Genomic DNA, 6,000 nt, shown 5'->3' with positions numbered 1-6,000 from the left:
AACATTGCAGTGCTACAAACAGTAGTAGAAAAATATACTCTAAGGAATGCCTGTATACATGGCATTCATTGATTTCTCCACAGTGTTTGATAGAGTCCTTCGTCAAATGATGTGAGAGGAAGTTATCTACTCTGGGGGTTGTGCTCCATCTTCTGGGACTTATTATAGAGTTACACATGGATTCTTGGTGCCATGTCTTCATGGGGGGGATGCAGGGTCTATTCTACAAGGTAAAAACTTACAATGGTCTTAAGCAAGGCTGTTTGTTGGCTCCCCTCTTGTTTTCATAATATGTTTAGGTTCATTTGATCTACCAGGTACCCTAAGGCAAGTAAGGGACGGTCCCCCCAGAATTGGTCCGATGCCTATTGGCTCCTTACTATACGCTGATGACATAGCCCTTATGGACTTCACTCCCATCCTCTTACAGAGCGTTCAGTAGCACAGTCAAGGCCCACTTTTTGAAGATTAACATCTCCAAAAGCAAAGTCCTGATCTTTCGAAAGAGGAACTTTAATTGGTAACTGGGTAGTGATAAACTTGAAATAGTGGATTTGTATCTTTATTTTGGAACAGTCTTTTCCAAGAATGGCCGGGATAGCGATCACATGACGTTCTGTGTCGGCGGGGGTCTTTCTCAGTCCAATGATGGATGCCGTCTGGGGGAACGCACTTCTTTTTATGAACAGCTTTGAAAGTAGAAATGTTTTCCCTGTTGAAAGAGCGGAGTGCATTTTTTAGGTCTTTTGAACGGGCTAAAGAAATATTTGGGATTGATCTAAACGTGAACTCTGTTTTGCCAAGTCCGCTCTGAAGGACTTATTAAAGGGTTCCATGTTTAAAGTGAGTGAGGCTAGAGACACTGCCATATGTCAGCCAAAGCTGCGTAATCAGGTAATGCAGGAGAGGAATCTGGGGAACAAACCCCAGTCCTATTTAATATGGAATATGCCTCATTAGATCCGAAGGTTGATCCTATTGTTGAGACTGGACCTGCTCCACTGGCGTATGATTATAGACATTTGGAACAAAATCCAGAAAAAGGACTAAATGTGCGAGCTGTGCCTTACTGGATTAATTCAGGATCTCAGCCATGTACTATTTGTGCGTCCTGCGCTACAGATTGCTTGTCGCCATTTCTTAAGGCCTGTTATTATTGAATAGAACTCATGTTCTGCATTGGAGGCCTGTAAATGTGTATTGTCCTCTTCGAATAAAATGATCTGTAATAAAATGTACTAATTCTTCAGATCTTTTTTTAACACCTATTAGGGCCATGGGGCAGGACTATAAGGGTTTGGGTCCCATATTGGGTGGTGTGTCAAAGTTAATGTATATTATGAATTTCTGAGTACAACTGACTTTTATTGCAATTTATTCACGTCTGCGTCCTCTCATGTATGCTGCTATTTGATAAGGTCGTTATTAGAAGTATGTATTATCGCACTTTGCACATAGATTTTATCATGACCAGAAAAAGAAGCTATGGATCAAGTTTAGTACTTGATATAACCATTTGCCATTCTCCCCTTGAAGTTTCATACATTTTGGGATGTTGGGATCATCCGGGAGTATATAATTAAATAAATAAATAATACCTATTCCATCTTATGTCGACTCCCCCCCACCCCTCCGCCACGCCTTGCCTCACCCCACCACGCTTACCTGTGCCAGAGGCCGCTGCTCTCCATGTGTGTATAGGACAGTGTTGAGACTTGCTTCTTGTGTGCCCTTCATACCTATGTGAAACTGTGCAGTTTAGATGCACTGTGAGTGAGTAATGGGGAAGAGACTGTTTAGAATCAGTGTTCCTCATTCCCTCTGGTTTTCCTTTACAGCAGGGTAGCCAAATAGAGCCAACCATTATAAGCAAGTTCTTTGAAGAACGAAAACAGGCATAATATCATGCTACTACAGGAGAACTACTTTAAATAAATTGTTAGGGATCTAATATCTTACTTCATTGGAGAAAGAGATATCCACTCACCATTTCTGGACCAGCTCAAGATGCTAGCAATTCTGAGTCTGTTCCACTGTACAAGAAGTAGCCAAATGTATATCTGCTCCCTACCAAACATCACTATTAAATGACATCTGGAATTCAGAGGTGGGCAATATAAGCATACCATGCTTGCAGGATTGCTGCACTGATAATGCCAGACACTGATGGGCAGGGTTCAGTCCTACAGAAACTGAAGGATGCCATTTTACACTCATCCAGAAATGATGTCAGTCCATTTTTTGTCCTTGCCATTGTATGGACACTACATTAATCTATTAAAGCTTAGAAATATTACTGTCCAATAACCATGTTGATTCCTCAGTTTTATAATTCTGGTGCTTCCCTCACCAACTCCTTCAATAATGTGGTTTGCACAGTTCTTCTCATTAAACGGACTATAAGTGCTGGGAATAATGGCACAAGCTTTCCTTTCATTGAAGTCGTTTTTGGGCACAGAAACCACCAGCTTAGGCTTTCCACCTTCTCTGCAAATCAGTCATTGCAATCCGACCAGTGTTACAAGAATCAATACTACCTGCAAGCCTTTTCAATTTCTGCATGACATTTGTTGGCCAACATCACTGATTCATATTTCATGTTGCTTAGAAGACACCAAGCCACACAAAGTTGCAGGATGCCTCTGGCAAATGATAGCCAATTGGGGTTTGGAATGGATTCAATTCCAGATGCACCATTAGCAAATGGGATCTTGGTTGGAAAGGATTCAATTCAAGATGCTTAATAAAAAACATTACGGGCCTACCCATCAACTCACTGCTTTCCATGAATTGCCCTGCAAGTACATTCAGAAAGTACTAAATGCCAGTTACTGATTAACGTAAAATTGTCCTTTAGCTTCCAAGTTGAGGATATTAGATTGTTCTTGTTTCAGAGAACAGCCTTTAAATTCTGACAGAAGCACACACTGGTTTACACAATGGTCACTTAAAATATAGCTATTCCAATGGTATTCATAGCAACCAGACATTGCTCTCTGCAAACTTCAGATGGCCAAAAACCAAGCTGTCAGCCTCACCCCCAACATTACCAGCTCTGATAAGAGTTGAACCCTCTGGACTGATTATCATTAACAAATGCAATCCAATTTAAGAAGATGTGTGTAGTCAACATGGGTCTGCAAGGAAGGCCCAGGAAAAAAAGGTCTTCAAGAAACACCAGCCAGCTATATAACCAAGATCAGTTTTACTAAACCTAATCTCCAGAATAATTACAAATGCTTTATGCTCTAGAACTCCCTTCCACTTGACTGACACAACAATATTTTTCAGAGCTCTGAAACCACACTGGAACCTCTACTCTTTTGAAGAATTGTTCCCCAAATGGTAACAGGACGTCTGCAATTCCTTAAGCACTACTACCAGTGACATAACAGCATGTTTCTTGCAACAGGTACTTCTTCGATAGTTTGTCTAAAAAAAAAGCAGTTTACATTTCTGGTGGAAGACAGATGGCAGGTGGGGCAATCTGCTATCTATGAGTCTCACTCTAGCCTAGTTAAATGAAGTACACGTTCAGAAGTCGTCTTGGGGCACAAATGACAGATACATGCCATTATCACTGTTAGATCTGGGGGTCTCTAGTTGGCAATGGTATTCACCTTTGTCCAAATAGGGACCCTTACTTCTAGGTCAGGATAAGGGAATAATAATAATTAAGTTCCTTAATAACTCCTGCTCACCCCCTTGGTAGCTTGGCACGAGCAGACAGGCTTATCTCAGAGGCAGTGTGTTAAGCATTTGTGAATATACACAGTAATACAGTGAAAACACTACAGATGGACAACACAGGTTTTATAAAAATAAGTATGCTTTATATAGACTTAAACACAAGACCACAAACGACAAAAATCCACAATACCACACTTAAGATTGATTAAAAGATGATTAAAGTTGCTTAGTTCAAGTTGATGGTAAATGCAACAAAGTTCTCAACAAAGTACCTGGATGCGTAACGCAGAGTAAACAAAAGGCTCACAAAAGGGGAGATGCGTCGGTTCCGTGATCCGGAGGAGATGATGAGTCATGCCTCAATGCTTGCACAGAGTAGGGGATGCGTTGTGATCCTTAACGGTGTGGAGGTGATGCGTAGATTCTCCGCCTGCGGGCCCGTTGCGGTGCGCAAGATGGCGTCTTGATGCGATGATCCGGTTGCGATGCGAGAAGATGGCGCCCTTGATGCAGCGATGCGATCCCGATGTTGCCTGGCAGCCTTGCGACTCTGTACTTTGGAGCCGCGACAGGCCCTGCGACACGCTTCTCCGGTGATGCAATGGCGACTCTCACAATGGCATCACGCTTCTCCGGTGATGCAACAGCAGGCAGCTTCGATGAACACACGCTTCCAGGGAGATGTGGCGAAGGCTCACTTCTCCGGCGATGCGATGATTTCTGCTGCGGCGGCGACACGCTTGTTCTTGATGCGTCGCGCTTCCAGCGGCACGCAAGTGTCTGGAGTCAGAATTCCCAGCAAGGAAATTCAGTGGAGAGCTGGAGGTGAAGTCTTTTGTCCCTGAGACTTCAGCAGGAGGCAAACACAGTTCAAGCCCTAGGAGAATATTCTGTAGATGAAAGTCCTTACAAAGTTCCTTCTCCTTTCCCTTGGCAATGAAGTAACCACTGCAGGCCAACCCAGCAAACAGCACACTAGCAGAGGGGCAGTACAACTCCTGCAGCTTCCTTGGTTCTTCTCCTTGGCAGAAAGGTTTCTTGTCCAGAAGTGATCTAATTTTTTGGTATCCGAGTCCCAATATTTATACCCAAAAATCCTTTGTTCTCTGAAGGCAGAGAGGCCACTGCCTAGTCCAAACCAGTTCCTGAGCACTTTGTTTACATGACTCTCCTCTTCCTTTCACTGTGCAGGCAGAGACATCAGCCGCCCCACAGGAGGTGGAGCGAGCACAGGGGAGGGAAGATACAGCTCTGGAGCACTCTGTTGACATGATTCCTCCTCTCCTTTCACAGTGCAGGGCGGAGACATTAGACAAGCCACAGGAGGTGGAGCCAGCATTGTAGAGGGAAGGCCCAGCCCTATTCATGTCCCAGGTGCAACTCCTCCCTCCCATTAGATGCAGATCTCTCTATTCACCACTGAGCTGCCCCAGCCTGTCTCCTGGAATCCCCCAGCCCTGTCACTCACAAACCCAGACAAGGCTTACACAACCTAGCAGAGGCAGGCCTGGACAGTTAGGCAAGAAAATACCTACTTTCTAAAAGTGGTATTTTCAAACACAGAATATTAAAACCAACTTTACTAAATGTATTTTATCATTCTGAGTTCAGGCATACTAAATTCGAATTTCTACCATGTTACCCGAGTCAGTTAGGATTATAAGAATGTAATAATCTAACTGCCCATTCTGGCCTATGAGAACAGGTAGCCTTCAATAGTGAAAAACCAAAATGGCTGTAATTCACTATTAAAACATGCTACACACATCAGAGCATGTCCTACCTTATACTTACAATGCACCCTGCCCCTGGGCCTACCATAGGGGTGTCTAACATGAAGCAAAGGGAAGGTTTAGGGACTGGCAAGTGGGTGCACTTGGTCAAGTCGACATGGCAGTGCTAGACTGCACACAGGCCTTGCAATGGCAGGCCTGAGACACATTGTACAAGCTGCTTCTGTGGGTGGCACAACCAGTGCTGAAAGCCCACCAGCAGCATTTGATTTACAAGCCCTGGGAACACATGGTGCACTGTACTAGGGGTTGACAGATAAATCAAATAGCCCAATCATGAAATAACCAATTAATACATACATTTACCATAGCGAGCACTTGCACTGTGGCACTGATTAGCAGTGGCACAGTGCCCAAAGCATATAACCAGCAAAAAACATATCAAAACAGAGGAGGCAATCCGTCAACAATGGAAGAGAGACTCATGCCAATGATGCCAGGTCTAACAATCACCAATTAAGGTGAACTACATATTTCATCACATAAAGATCTGTCTGGGTTTAGATCACAACATTTC

The sequence above is a fragment of the Lissotriton helveticus genome, chromosome 2_2 (genome assembly GCF_964261635.1).
Source record: "Lissotriton helveticus chromosome 2_2, aLisHel1.1, whole genome shotgun sequence".
NCBI lineage: Eukaryota > Metazoa > Chordata > Amphibia > Caudata > Salamandridae > Lissotriton > Lissotriton helveticus.
This window is presented reverse-complemented; position numbering follows the sequence as displayed.